Source organism: Durio zibethinus, chromosome 16, assembly GCF_047325235.1.
Source record: "Durio zibethinus cultivar Kanyao isolate XHJ-2024 chromosome 16, ASM4732523v1, whole genome shotgun sequence".
NCBI classification, from domain to species: Eukaryota; Viridiplantae; Streptophyta; class Magnoliopsida; order Malvales; family Malvaceae; genus Durio; species Durio zibethinus.
The window spans coordinates 4,870,531-4,884,054 of NC_143177.1; positions in this window are offsets into that span (position 1 = coordinate 4,870,531).

The following is a 13,524-nucleotide window of genomic DNA, read 5'->3' on the forward strand; positions in this document are numbered from 1 at the left end:
ATGTATATATGGATGACATGATTGCCAGATCCGTGAAGAAAAAAATCATGTGGCTAATCTCAAAAAGTTATTTGAAAGATTAAGAAAGTTTCAACTTAAGCTCAATCTAGCTAAATGTACTTTTGGCACAACCTCAGGAAAATTACTTGGATTTATCGTTAGTAAAATAAGAATTAAGGTAGATCTAGATAAGATATATGTCATTCAAGAGCTACCACCTCCACTCACACAAAAATGAAGTAAGGGGATTTTTAGGAGGTTGAATTATATTGTTCGTTTTATTTCTCAACTTACAGCAAAATTTGACCCAATATTCAAGATTCTTCAAAAGCATGGGTCAAGAGAATATGATGAAGATTATCGAATGATATTTTAAAAAGTTAAAGAATACTTATCAAACCCGCCAATATTAATGCCACCTGTCTTTGGAAAACCCTTCATCTTGTATTTAACAATGTATGAAAAATCAATGAGAGACTTTTTAAGGTAACATGATGAAACAGAAAGGAAAGAACAAGCCATTTACTACCTGAGCAAAAAGTTCATCGACTATAAGTCTAAGTATTCACCTTTGGAAAAGAGGTGTTATGTATTAGCGTAAACGGCTCGTTGGCTCAAGCAATACATGTTGTATCATACCATATAGCTTATTAGGAAACTAGATCCAATAAAGTACATCTTTGAAAAGCCTTCATTATCAGGATAATAAGTAAGATGACAAGTATTACTTTCTGAATATGACATTGTGAAAAGACAATCAAAAAAAGTGTTATTGTTGAATTTCTTACAAAATGCACTTAGAAAGATTATGTGCCTATGACATTCAATTTTCTAGATGAAACTTAATGTCTGTGTTACATATAAATGAAGAAGAGCCTAATGAAAATACATGAAAGATGTATCAAATGCTTTGGGGCCTTATATATGAGTAGTTTTCATATCTCCAAAAAAAGATTACTACTTAATCACTGCAAAACTAAGTTTTGATTACACTAATAATGTGGTGGAATATAAAGCATGTGTTATGGGTCTTCAAGCTACTCTTGAAAGGAAGGCCTATACATTGAAAGTTTATGGAGACTCTGTCTTGGTTATATATCAATTGTAAGGAGTATGGGAAACTAGAGATTCAAAATTGGTTCTATACCAAAAGTACATATCAAAATTAATCAAAAAATTTAAGAATATTTAGTTTTATCATTTACCTTAAGAATCTAATCAGATGGCTGATGCTTTGTCTATATTGGTGGCAATGTTTAAGCTAAATGAAAATGCTAAATTCTAACCCATCAAGTTGAGCTTGCTAGAAAAACTAGTTCACTATTTAAATGTTGAGAAAAAAGTTGATAAGAAACCATGGTATTAGAAAATGATAAGAGAATTTTGAGAAGAATAGCGATGGGTTTCTTTTTGGTTGAAAAAATTTTATATAAGAGAAGTCGAGACCAAACACTATTGAGATGTGTGAATGTTGTTGAAGTTAAAAGTTGCTAAAAGAAATCATTGAAGGTGTTTGTAAAACTCATACAAATGGCCACATGATGACTAAACAAATCATGATAGCGTGATACTATTGGTTGATAGTGAAAAAAGATTACATAGATTATGCTAGAAAATACTACAAATGTCAAATTTATGCAAACAATATGCAAGTTCCTCCAACATCCTTGTATATTATGTTGACACCTTTTCCTTTCTCTATGTGGAAAGTGGATGTGATAAGGCCTATTACACCAAAAGCTTCAAATGGATATCGATTTATTTTGGTAATAATTGACTACTTCACAAAGTGGATAAGGCAGTTTCTTATGCTAATGTGATAAGAACGGTGGTTTACAAGTTCATCAAGAAAGAGATTATATACTGATATGGACTTCCAAAAAGGATTATTGTGGATAATGTTCTTAATTTGAATAACAAAATAATGAATGAAGTATGTGTTTATATTAAAATCGAACATCATAAGGTCCGAAGATAAATGGGGCAATTGAAATGACCAATAAGAACATGAAGAGAATTGTTGAAAAGATGATAAATATTTATAAAGATTGACATAAAAAGCTACCATTTGTATTACATGTTTATCGAACGTTGATTCGCACATCTATAGAAGCTATACCATTTTCATTGGTATATAGGATGGAGGCATTGTTGCCCATTAAAGTTGAAATTCTTTCCTTGCTTGTTTTCATCGAAGTGACGTTGGAAGAAGCTAAGTGGATTTGCACTTGTTATGAACTGTTAAATCTCATTGAAAAAAAGAGACTAGCTACACTTTGCCATGATTAATTGTATTAAAAAAGAATGATTCAAGCTCATGACAAGAAAGTTCACCCTTAACAATTTTAAAAAAGAGAATGAGTTTTAAAGAAGATTCTTTCTAACCAATAGGATCCTTAAGAAAAATAGACTCTTAATTGAGAAAGCTCATATGTGGTAAAAAAAGCATTTTCTGATGGGGCACTAATATTGGCAAGAATGAATAGAGATGATTTGCCAAATCCAGTCAATACAGATACAATAAAAAAGTATTATGCTTAAAAAAAAGTAAAAAGGCAACACAAACCAAAGAGATATTTGAGTTGAAAAACTAAAAAGATGACTTAGATAAATAAGCATTAAATGGAGTAGGGCAATTCTTAATATGTGCCAGAAGATCTCATTAGATTTGGGTTAGCTTGGTTTGTTGCATTTTCGAAAAGTCAAAAAGCATCAATCAAGGGTTTTTAAAAAAGAATCCATGATGAATTAGTTTATGATGATATGAATATTCGTTATGTGATTACTTGTTTTCCTTGTTATATCTTTTGTGGATAATACATGAAACACTTATTCCTTTTACTAAAATAAAATACACTTTTGTTTATCCTTCATTTGTCCCTCTCATTAAAAAGAGAAATGTACAATGTGTTATAATTGTCATAAAATTAAAAAAGGATAAGTGAATGACAATGATCATGAAAAACACAAACATTATTTTGAAGGAAATTTAAAATGATAAGCAAAATAATAAAGAGCAAATGTCAATTAAAAAAGAGGCCTGTGAGTCATAAAAGTGATAAGCCTTGAATATGGGAAATCATGGAGAAAAACCTTATTATCCAAACCTAATCAGTTGCTAGAACGTACGAGATTCAAAAAGAAAAAGGAAACAGACAATGAGAAATTTTAAAGATTAAAATAAAATGACATAAAATAAAAAAAAATGGTATTTTCATTTGCATCATGATCATCATTCATTGCATGACATTGCAAAACCATGAAAATGTCATTCATGCATGTATATGGCACAACAAATATATGGATTTAGGACAATCTAAAACCAATAAAAGGAAAAGCCAAAATAAAAAAAAGGACCTTTGTTTAAAGAAATCATTTAAAGTCTCATAACCTCTAGTCAGAAGAACTTTTTTCAAAGTTTCATAATCTCTGGTCATATGAGTTTTTTAATTTTAAGAGCCTTTGGTTGGAGGACTCCATAAAAATTTGGCATGATTTGTAAGACCAAAAGGCATAATTTATAAGTTTTATTAGATTATTAATTTAAAGTTTCATTGCCTCTGGTCAGAGGAGTTTTTTTAAAATTTCATTGCTTTTTGGTCAGAGGAGCCTTTTAAATTCAAAGTTTCATAGCCTCTGGTTAGAGGAGCTTTAATTTTAAAAGGCTTTGGTTAAAAGACTCTTTCAAAATGAGGCATAATTTATAAGACTAAAGGGCATAATCTATAAGTCTTTTTAGATTTTTAATTTAAAGTTTTATTGCTTTCGGTTAAAGGAGCCTTTTAAATTTTAAAGTTTCATTGCCTCTAGTCAGAGGAGCCTTTTAAAATTTTAAGCTTTCAGTACTTCTGGTCAGATGAGCTATTTAAAGTTTCATAGCCTTAGGTCAAAAAAGCTTTTTAAATTTTAAAAGGTTAGTGCCTCTAGTCAGAGGAGCCATTTAAAGTTTTATAGCCTTTGGTTAGATGAGCTTTTTAAATTTTAAAGTTTCATTACCTCTAATCAAAGGAACCTTTTAAATTTAAAGTTTCATTGCCTTTGGTCAAAATAGTCTTTTAAATTTTTAAAAATTGTTGAGCCTTTACTCAGAGGAGCCTTTTAAATTTTGAAAAATTGTCAAACTTATGCTTAGAAGAGCCTTCCAAATTTTCAAAATGAAAAAAAAATTATTCAAACAAAATTGTTATTTTTTCATCTTTGCCATATTCTTAATTTTCAGTAAAGTGTAAAGAGGGGTAGCTGTAGACGCTAATTTGTCCAATCTCCTTTTAATCTAAATATCATTTTATTATTATTATTATTATTTTAATTTCTTCTAACACTTTTTTCTTTCTTTTTGACATTTTTTCTTTTTTTTTCTTCATCTTTTCTCCAAAGTCACAATACACTTAATGCATCGAAAATCTTTTATCATCTTCTAATTCGGTAGAAAAGAAGAACCAAAAGTCTTTAATGGTGTTTCAAAATCAAAAAATGGCTTTGGAAAAAACAACATAAACTTTGAAAATCTTGAATCTCAATCCCAAAAAATCTAGAATTTGAATCCTAAAGAGTTTTATAAATAGAGCCAATTTTTGTAAAGCGAACAAAAAAAAAAACACAGAAGAGTAACCTAAGAGAACACTGTAAAAAAAACACATAGACAAAGGGAGACAAAAAACAATATTTTGAGAAAGAGTTAGGGGGTTCTGAAAAAAAAAACACAAGCAAAAAAAAAAAAGATACCACAATCCTTTTTTAATAGAGGAACCAATAGCAAAGTAAAAAAAAAAAAAAAATTTCAGAAACAAAAAAAAGAAAGAAAAATTTAAAGTTTTTGATATGGGCATTTATAGATTTTTTTTTTGTAAAACTATTTTTGGAAAGATGTTTAGAAAATCAAAATGATTGTTTAAAAAATTTTTTGAAGATTTTTTAAAATTTTTTGGGTCACCAAAAATTGAAAAGGTTTGAATTTTTTGACCACTAGATACTAGGAATTAGGCTAGGATTAGGAATTTTTTTAATTTTTCTTCCACTGTTGAAGATTTCGACTACTGGTGCATGGTAACAACCAACCCAAATTCGAAAATAATAATGGCTGGTGAATGAGAAAAACTTTTAAACAGAAAGGCTCTGAGAGGTTGAAAGAGAAAGAGAGAAGAAAAAGGAAAATTTAAAAAAAAGTTATGATTTTGGGCCTTTTATAGACCTTTCAAAACAACGCCATTTTGGCATCCGGATCCATACCTGGCTCGCATTTTGACTCGTGGTTGACCTGACCTATTTGGCAAGTTTTTTCTTTTTTTTATTTTTTCTTTTTTGTTTTGATTTTTATTTTATTTCTTTTATGTTGTTATTTTTTATGATATTATTGTTATTATTATTATTATTATTATTTTATGTTATTACTAGTATTCATTCTTTTAGAAATAAGTAAAAAAATAAAAATAGAATTAAAATAAAATGTAGATTTAGTAAAATAAAAATATGCATAAATCCTTAAAAAATAACTATTTAAGAAAAATTAAAATTTTATTACAAGCAAAATATTGCTTAAATTGTACCAAAGTGTTGGAATAATTTAAGAAATAATTTTTGCTAAAAAACTAATCAAACAAAAAATTAAAAAAAATAATGAATTGTTTAAATGTAATTTTTAAAGAAGATTGAAAAGAGTTTGGTTTTTCTTAACTATTGTAAGTAAAAAAAGTTTTTCAGATTTTGTCATAAAGTTGGGATCATGTAAAATTATTTTTATTAGAATAAAGATTTATTTAAACAATATAAAAATAATAAAAATGAATAAAAATAAAAGTGTTTCTTTAAATAAATCCTTTAATTATTATAAAAAATATATATTAAATTTCACCAAAATGTTGGGACAAAAAATTATTTTTTTACTATAAAAAATTTATTTAAATAATAATAATAATAATAATAATAATAATAATAATAATCAATTATTTAATTAAATCTAGTGGGTAAGAATTTTAAGAAAATTGAGAAAATCTTATTTTTCTTAATTGTCATAAAAAAGTAAGTTTTAGAATCTTATCAAAAAGTTAAGATGATCCTAAAATTTGTTTAAAATTTTTAATATTTTTTCTAAGAGTTGAGATAATTTAAAAAGGTACTTTAATAAATTTTGAGATTTTGCCAAAGAGTCAGGATAATCTTAAAATCAGTTTTAATAAATAAATAAAATACCTTATGACGAAATTTTGAGAATTTTGTAAATAGTCAATTTTCTTAAAATTTTTTCTAAAGATTTTTTATAAATTCTACCAAAGCATCGAAAAATTTATAGAATACCAAAATAATAATAATACTAACTTCACAACAAAAAAATATTTTTTATAAATAAATTTAAAGAAAGTAAATTTAAATATAAAGAAGACCAAGTTATTAAAATTAAATGATTATATATGTTTAACTAATATCGTTTTTTAAATGGGTGACATGATAATGCTAATACCTTTTTCACTCGGAATCGTACTCTCAGATCCAACTATGAATTTGTAGACCAAAATGTCTTTTTGTAAATCTTAATTAATTTTAAGATTTTTATTAAAAGATAATATTTTATGGTGGCCAATAACACTCTACAAAAAAAATTGGGGGTGAACCCAAAAAATTTTCATCAAGTTTAGCAATTGAATCCCCCTAGATGAAAAATCGTTATGATAGTTAGATGTCAAGTCTATGACACATGAAAGTTTTAGCATGAAGATTGATATAATGAACCTCCCAACAATACCGTTATAGTTGTAGTTACTATCACTTTATAAGTCTACAAAGTCATAGTATAGTCTTAAAGTACTGTTCAAAATGATAAAATACATAAGTGACAAAAATAAAAATAAGAATGTAATAGAACTCATAAACTTGATGAATAATACTTTCTTAAAGGAACAACCAATTTCTTTTGGATGGATTATGTGCCATGCAATAAGTTTGAACTATGTACATTAGCAAAATGTTGCATGGAGATGTCATATCCAGAAGAATTTGGAAAATTGGTGCATTAACTCATAGCTATTAAGGATTTATTTAATGTAAACATTAGAGAAATTTTAGATGGTAATGTTAGGAGTTTCCTTATTAGTATACAACATAAATATCAAACAAAAAACTTGGAGAATAAAAACCTTTCATAAACCAAAACCTAAAACAGAATAAAGAAAAGTTGGGCAATAAGAGAACTAACAAAGAGTTAGGAGTCCATAAGTTGCTAATATTCCCCAACTAGCATACATAAAAGCAATAGTAAAATTCATTGAGAATTTTTCAAATCTATGAAACCTGATGCTAACTTCAATGATAATTCTAAAAGTTTTTTTATCATCGTGAAGATGTAGATACTGATAGACTATAAATAGCATCTAAAGTAATTATTCAAAATTATACATGCTTAATTTCATGTCAAAGATTGATTTCTTAACGTTTTCTGCTCAATCAACAACAAGCATACATGCAAAATATTCATGCATGAAACTAGAAAAACAACAAACAAACCAAATAAATAGAAACCCAAAACACCTAGAAGACACCTTACTTGATCACCTATATGTATATAAGTTTAGAGCTCTTAAATGTTAAAGGCAAGCATTGGTGAATATAGACCAATTTTTATGTGAAAAGATGGAAAATACAAAACTGAAAAAAGTAAATAATAAAAGAAATTATACTAACCTTTTTTATTCTTTTTTTCATCTCCTTCTTCTTTTGCTTGTTCTTTTTCTTGCCTTTTTTTTAGTAACCATGCCAATCTTCACTATAAGAAAAGTGACATTTAGCAACCCTATTTTGTAACAATGCAAAATATTGTTGTGATAGCTTGGTATATTTACAATGAAATTTTATAATATTTGTTAAATTGAATTTTTTAATATTTTATACAATAATAAATTTTATTGTTATGAATTCATCTACTAAACAACAAAATTGTTGTGAAACCTTGTTTTATTTGTAATGATTTTTCAATGTCATTACTTAAGTTATTTTTAAATCTTTTATGCAATGACAAAAAAGTTGTTATGAAAAATTGTATTATATTTGTAATGAACATAAGAAGTTGTTGTAAATACTTTTTTGATTTGCAACAAATTTTCAAAGTCATTGCTTAAATTATGTTTTAATATTTTACACAGCGACAAACGAAGTTATTACAAAAAATTTTATAATATTTGTAACAACAAAAAAAAGTTGTTGCATAAAACTTGTTTAATTTACAACCATTTTTCAATGTCATTGCTTAAGTTATTTTTTAATATTTTATACAATGATAAATATTGTAGTTACAAAAGCTTTTATTATATTTGTAACGATAAAAACTTATTGTTGCAAAAACTTATTATATTTGTAATGAATTTTCAATGTCGTTGCTTAATTATTTTTTTTAATATTTTACACAATGATAAAAAATTTGTTACAAAACTTTTTATCATATTTGTATTGATAAAAATTATTGTTGTTCAAACTCGTTTTATTTGTAATAATTTTTTATTGTTGTTGCTTAATTTAAATTTTTAATATTTTAGACAAGGACAAAAAAAATTGTTACGAAAATATTTATCATATTTATAATGATAAAAAGAATTACAAACAATGTTGATGGGATTTGCACTTGCTATAACATATTTGGAAAAATAAATTTGAAGAAATAAAAAGTTTACGTGCATCATCTAAAACAAAAGAAAATCAATATAAAAATTACAACAAGAAGAATTGACAATTATGTCTAAACTACATCCATTTTATTAATATATTTAAAAGATACTAGTAATATGCAAAATTTTACTAAATTATTCAAAAAAAATGTTGGTATAATACAAGTAATTTGTTTAAATAAATGAAATCACATGGGGTAAACTTAATCATCAGACAAATATGAATCATTATTGATATCTTCATCAGAGCCTTTGCTTACAGCTAAGTCCACAATAAAATCATCATTATCATCATCCTCTACAATGAACTCTTCATTCGATACAATTGCATTAATTATTGCTTTTATCGCTTTTGCTATCTTAATAAGAATTGTTTGCCTAGTTATATCATCTTTATAATATAGTGACTTTAGTTGTATCATCCAATTATATTGTTGTACGATCATATTCATCACACTCATCTTATTGATATATTTCTCCATCATCTACTAAATCATTTGTCTCATCAATGCCAATTGGGATGTTATATAAATAATGTGGATGACCCTTCATCACAACAAGCCAATTAGGATCTTTTGGTTTTGGAGTAAGGTAGACTTGTTCTACTTGGGATGCTAGCACAAATGGCTCATCTACGTTTAAAGTGCGATTCAAATTAACTTGTATAAAACTATAAGTGTCAATCTTAAATCCAATGTCTTTATGTTAAACATCCCACTAATCCTATTTAAATATCGCTAAATTATTCTCCCCCATATACTATAACTCATATATTTGTCAAAATACCATAATATTTTTTATTGAGGAAATTATTATCTCCTCACACCATTAGTTTACTATTTTGAGTTTTTTTTTTAATTTCTTTCACGCTCTTATATTTGAAATTTAAAATCATTCACTATGTAGCCATTGTATCTTGTAACAATATGCAAAGGAGATTGTGTCAAATTAAGCAAGTCAATTCCAACAATTCCTTTGGTATGTAATTTTGACACTTATCACATTATATAACAAATTAATAAATTGTATGGCAACAAATATAAATACAATTAATGTTGAAACAAAAATCAATTTATAATTGGTACAGATATAAAAAAAATGTCCTTGTCATTACATACCTATGTATAAAACTACATTATGTCTGTTTTTCAAATTTCTACAAAAACTCTTTTTCAATTGCTTCTTGTGCTCTCTACAAAGTAATTAATAAATTTAATAATAATTGAATATTGGTAAAAAAATTTTAATGAACAAATCATGGTTGATAAAACATACTCTATAAAAGATGATACTTTATCATAATTATTTAACACATATGAATAGGCTTCATTTAATTATGTCAAAGTAAGCTTACTTACTATACCCTTCACTATGGTGTGACACATTTTAACAAAGATATGAAAGCCATCACTCAATATAGACATGTAACAACATCATTGTGCATTGGTTAATTAAACTTGGTGTCAATATCTTCCAAATACCTTAAACAAAAAGTAAAACATTTATCAGTTAGATAACCTATAGCGATTGATCCTTCTAGGCATGTCTTGTTGTGACGATATGACCTTAATTTTCATAAGTACCTAATAATTAAACAATCCATTAAATGAATTCAATATTCACTTTTTAAATAAATAAAAGGATGACAAACAATAATATAATTAAATTATGCAAATTTCCTTTCAACATGATACAACAATTGAAAAGTTACTAGACCAACAAGTTTAGCCTCACTAGGTAAATGCATTATCAAGTGCACTATAATATTAAAGAAAGAATGGGGAAAATCATCTATAATTTACATAATGTTAACATTATTTGCTTTTTTAAGCAATAAAGATGATCAACATCAAGACTATTTGATCATAAGTCTTAAAAAAAAAAAGCACTTAATTTGACTAAAGGATCACAAATTTGTTTAGCTAATAGTCCACGTATAACCAAAAGAAGAAGCTACTCCAAAAACACATGGTAATCACAACTTTTCATCTTTGATATCTTTCTTTCCTTGTCATTAACACATCGAGAAATATTGGACAAATATTCATACAGAGTTTTTAAATTTATTAATAAGCTACATATAACTGATTTTTCTTCATTAGACAGTATAACAAGTAGTTAGCATTCGAATATTTACTCCATCTAAAATTGGATGAAGTTTTGATCTTATACCCATATTTACTAAATCATAACGAAACATAAAATGTCATTATTTTTTCCTTTGATATTCATCAATGTTCTAAGTACATTATCATATAACATCTAAGTTGTAATGCAAAATAAGTGTTTTATAGTATGGTAATTGAAAGAAAATGCTTTTTTTCCTCTAATTAAAAACACTATTAGATGCATCATACTTTTTTTCATTGCTTTACCTTATGTACATTATTGGAACAAATCAAAATGTCTTTGCACTTCTTCACCATCCAATTGTTTTGGTGCTTGTCTAAACTATTTTCTTCCATCAAATAACGTTTTATCTTTTTTCCACTTTTGGATTTTTGGTAAGAATCGTCAATAACACATATAACATACTTTACGTGCATTTTTAAATGAAACAGAAGTAATGTCTTTATGGCATGAAGGGCATGTAAGATGTTCTTTTGATAACCATCCTAATAGATATGCATAGGCAAGAAAATCATCCATAAAATTGTTACATGTAATTTAAAATTTTGTTTACTATAGGCATCATATGTGTCAAATTTTTCTTCCCATATTTGCTTGAGCTTTTGAATCAATGGTTGCAAATACACATCTATATCCGTTCTTGGAGATTTTGAACTTGGGATAAAAAGTGAAAGCATAAAATATAGTTCCTTCATATATATCTAAGGATGTAAATTATATGAAATCAATACTATAAGCCAAATACTATGTTGTGAGCTCATGTTCCCAAAAGGTTGGAATCCATCGTAAGCTAAACCAAGTCTCACATTTCTAGGATCAAAAGAAAATGTTGTATGCTGTTCATTAAATGACTTTCAAATAAGAGAGTTAGTAGGATGTCTCAATCTCTCATCATATACTATTTTTATTATGTCACATTATGTACGATGTTGGCTTTTCTGATATATATAGCCTTTGCAATCAGGCTTTAAGTGAAAAATATCACAACACTTTATGAAAGACATGTTTACTTCCAACAATTGATTTTCATCTCAATGAATAATAAATCAGACACTCATTTACACTTTCATGTTAATCTTAATAAAGTATACAATCACTGTAGCATATATATTTTCACATAGTTTAGCCCTAATTCAACTATTAATTTTTTTTGCCTCATAATATGAAGAAGGAACACTATCTCTATTAGGAATTACCGCTTCGATCACTTCTAGCATAGTATCAAAGTACATATTGCTCACATGATACAAGCACTTCAAGTGGAGCATATCGCTTACGTGATACAAGCACTTCTAGTGGAGAAGTTTAACAATAAAAGATAACTTTGAATATTTTTTCATACCAAGGTACAATTCTTGTCCTTTAACATTCTATAGAATTTAGCAGCTCATCATTGGGTTCTTGATGCATACTTTCTATATTGTTGTTCATATCAAATGCATAGTAAAATATACATCCATATCCATTAAACCACATGCATCATGCGACATGCAAACTATGTCATCATGTCCATCATCTCTATTAATGTCATTACCATCACCAACTTTTAATAAATCATCTTCTAGTTCATCGTGTAAATGCCAAACTATGTAACTTGTGAGAAATCCAAACTTTGAGAAATTCAAACTTGAATAAATGAAATCTAATCTTAGATCTTTTCTTGAAAATCACATTTCTACAGCGATTACAAGGGCATCTTATTCTGTCATCCACATCTGGTTGGCCAAATATAAAGTTTAAAAACGCATCAATCCTTTATTCATACGCATTATTTATTCTATCGTCAATATTCATCCATTCTTTAGTGAGAACTATCTACAATAAATTCAAAATTATAAAAAAGGTTATTATAGGCGAAATACATAAATAATATTAAAAATTCAAATAGCAATATAATTAATTTGTTATAATTTAATACACCTAATATGTTTGTATAACATGTAACGACTAATAATTTACATGTTAGTATCTAAATATCACAAATAATTGAATAACCTAATTCTATTGCCAGATAACAGCTAATTATGGTTTTTTTTAACTTTCTTATTTTGGAGATACTAAGAAAATTGAAAACTTTGTTAGTTTTTGCTACGAGACTTGTAAGCAGAATAATAAATTTTAGCTATGATAAGAATTTTTCTATTTTATTGTTGAACCAATTAATAGTTTTAACTAAAAGTACCCAACCTTGGTTCTATATGTCTTTATTTCTTTTTCAATATCTCTGCACATATTTTATTTTTCTTTGTTTTATTTAAAAATATTTTCATTTTCTTCATCATATACAAAAAATTGATAAACAAAAAAACCTAAAAGATTGACCCCAACAACAATTCATGATTTTTTCCATAATAATTTACAATATCATGGAAAATTAGAAAGCCCACATATTGCAAACACATAATTTTGTCCAAGATATTTTATTTCTTTAAGCTGGGTTTGTTTTTATATTTAGGCCTCAATTATTAATTTTTTGAGTCCATTAATGATATATTTTTAAATGCTTGAAGATAAGGCCCAATATGAACCCCATAGTAAAGCTCATTGCATTGGCTCAAATAATACCTCAAATGGCCCAATAAAAGGCCCGATAAAAAAATTTTCTTTTTAAAACTCATTAATGGCCTATTGTTAGCCATAAAAATAATAAAAAGTAATATAACAATGATAACATAAAAATAAAAAATATTAAAATAATAATAATAGTAATAAAATATAAAAATTATTAAAATAATAATAACAA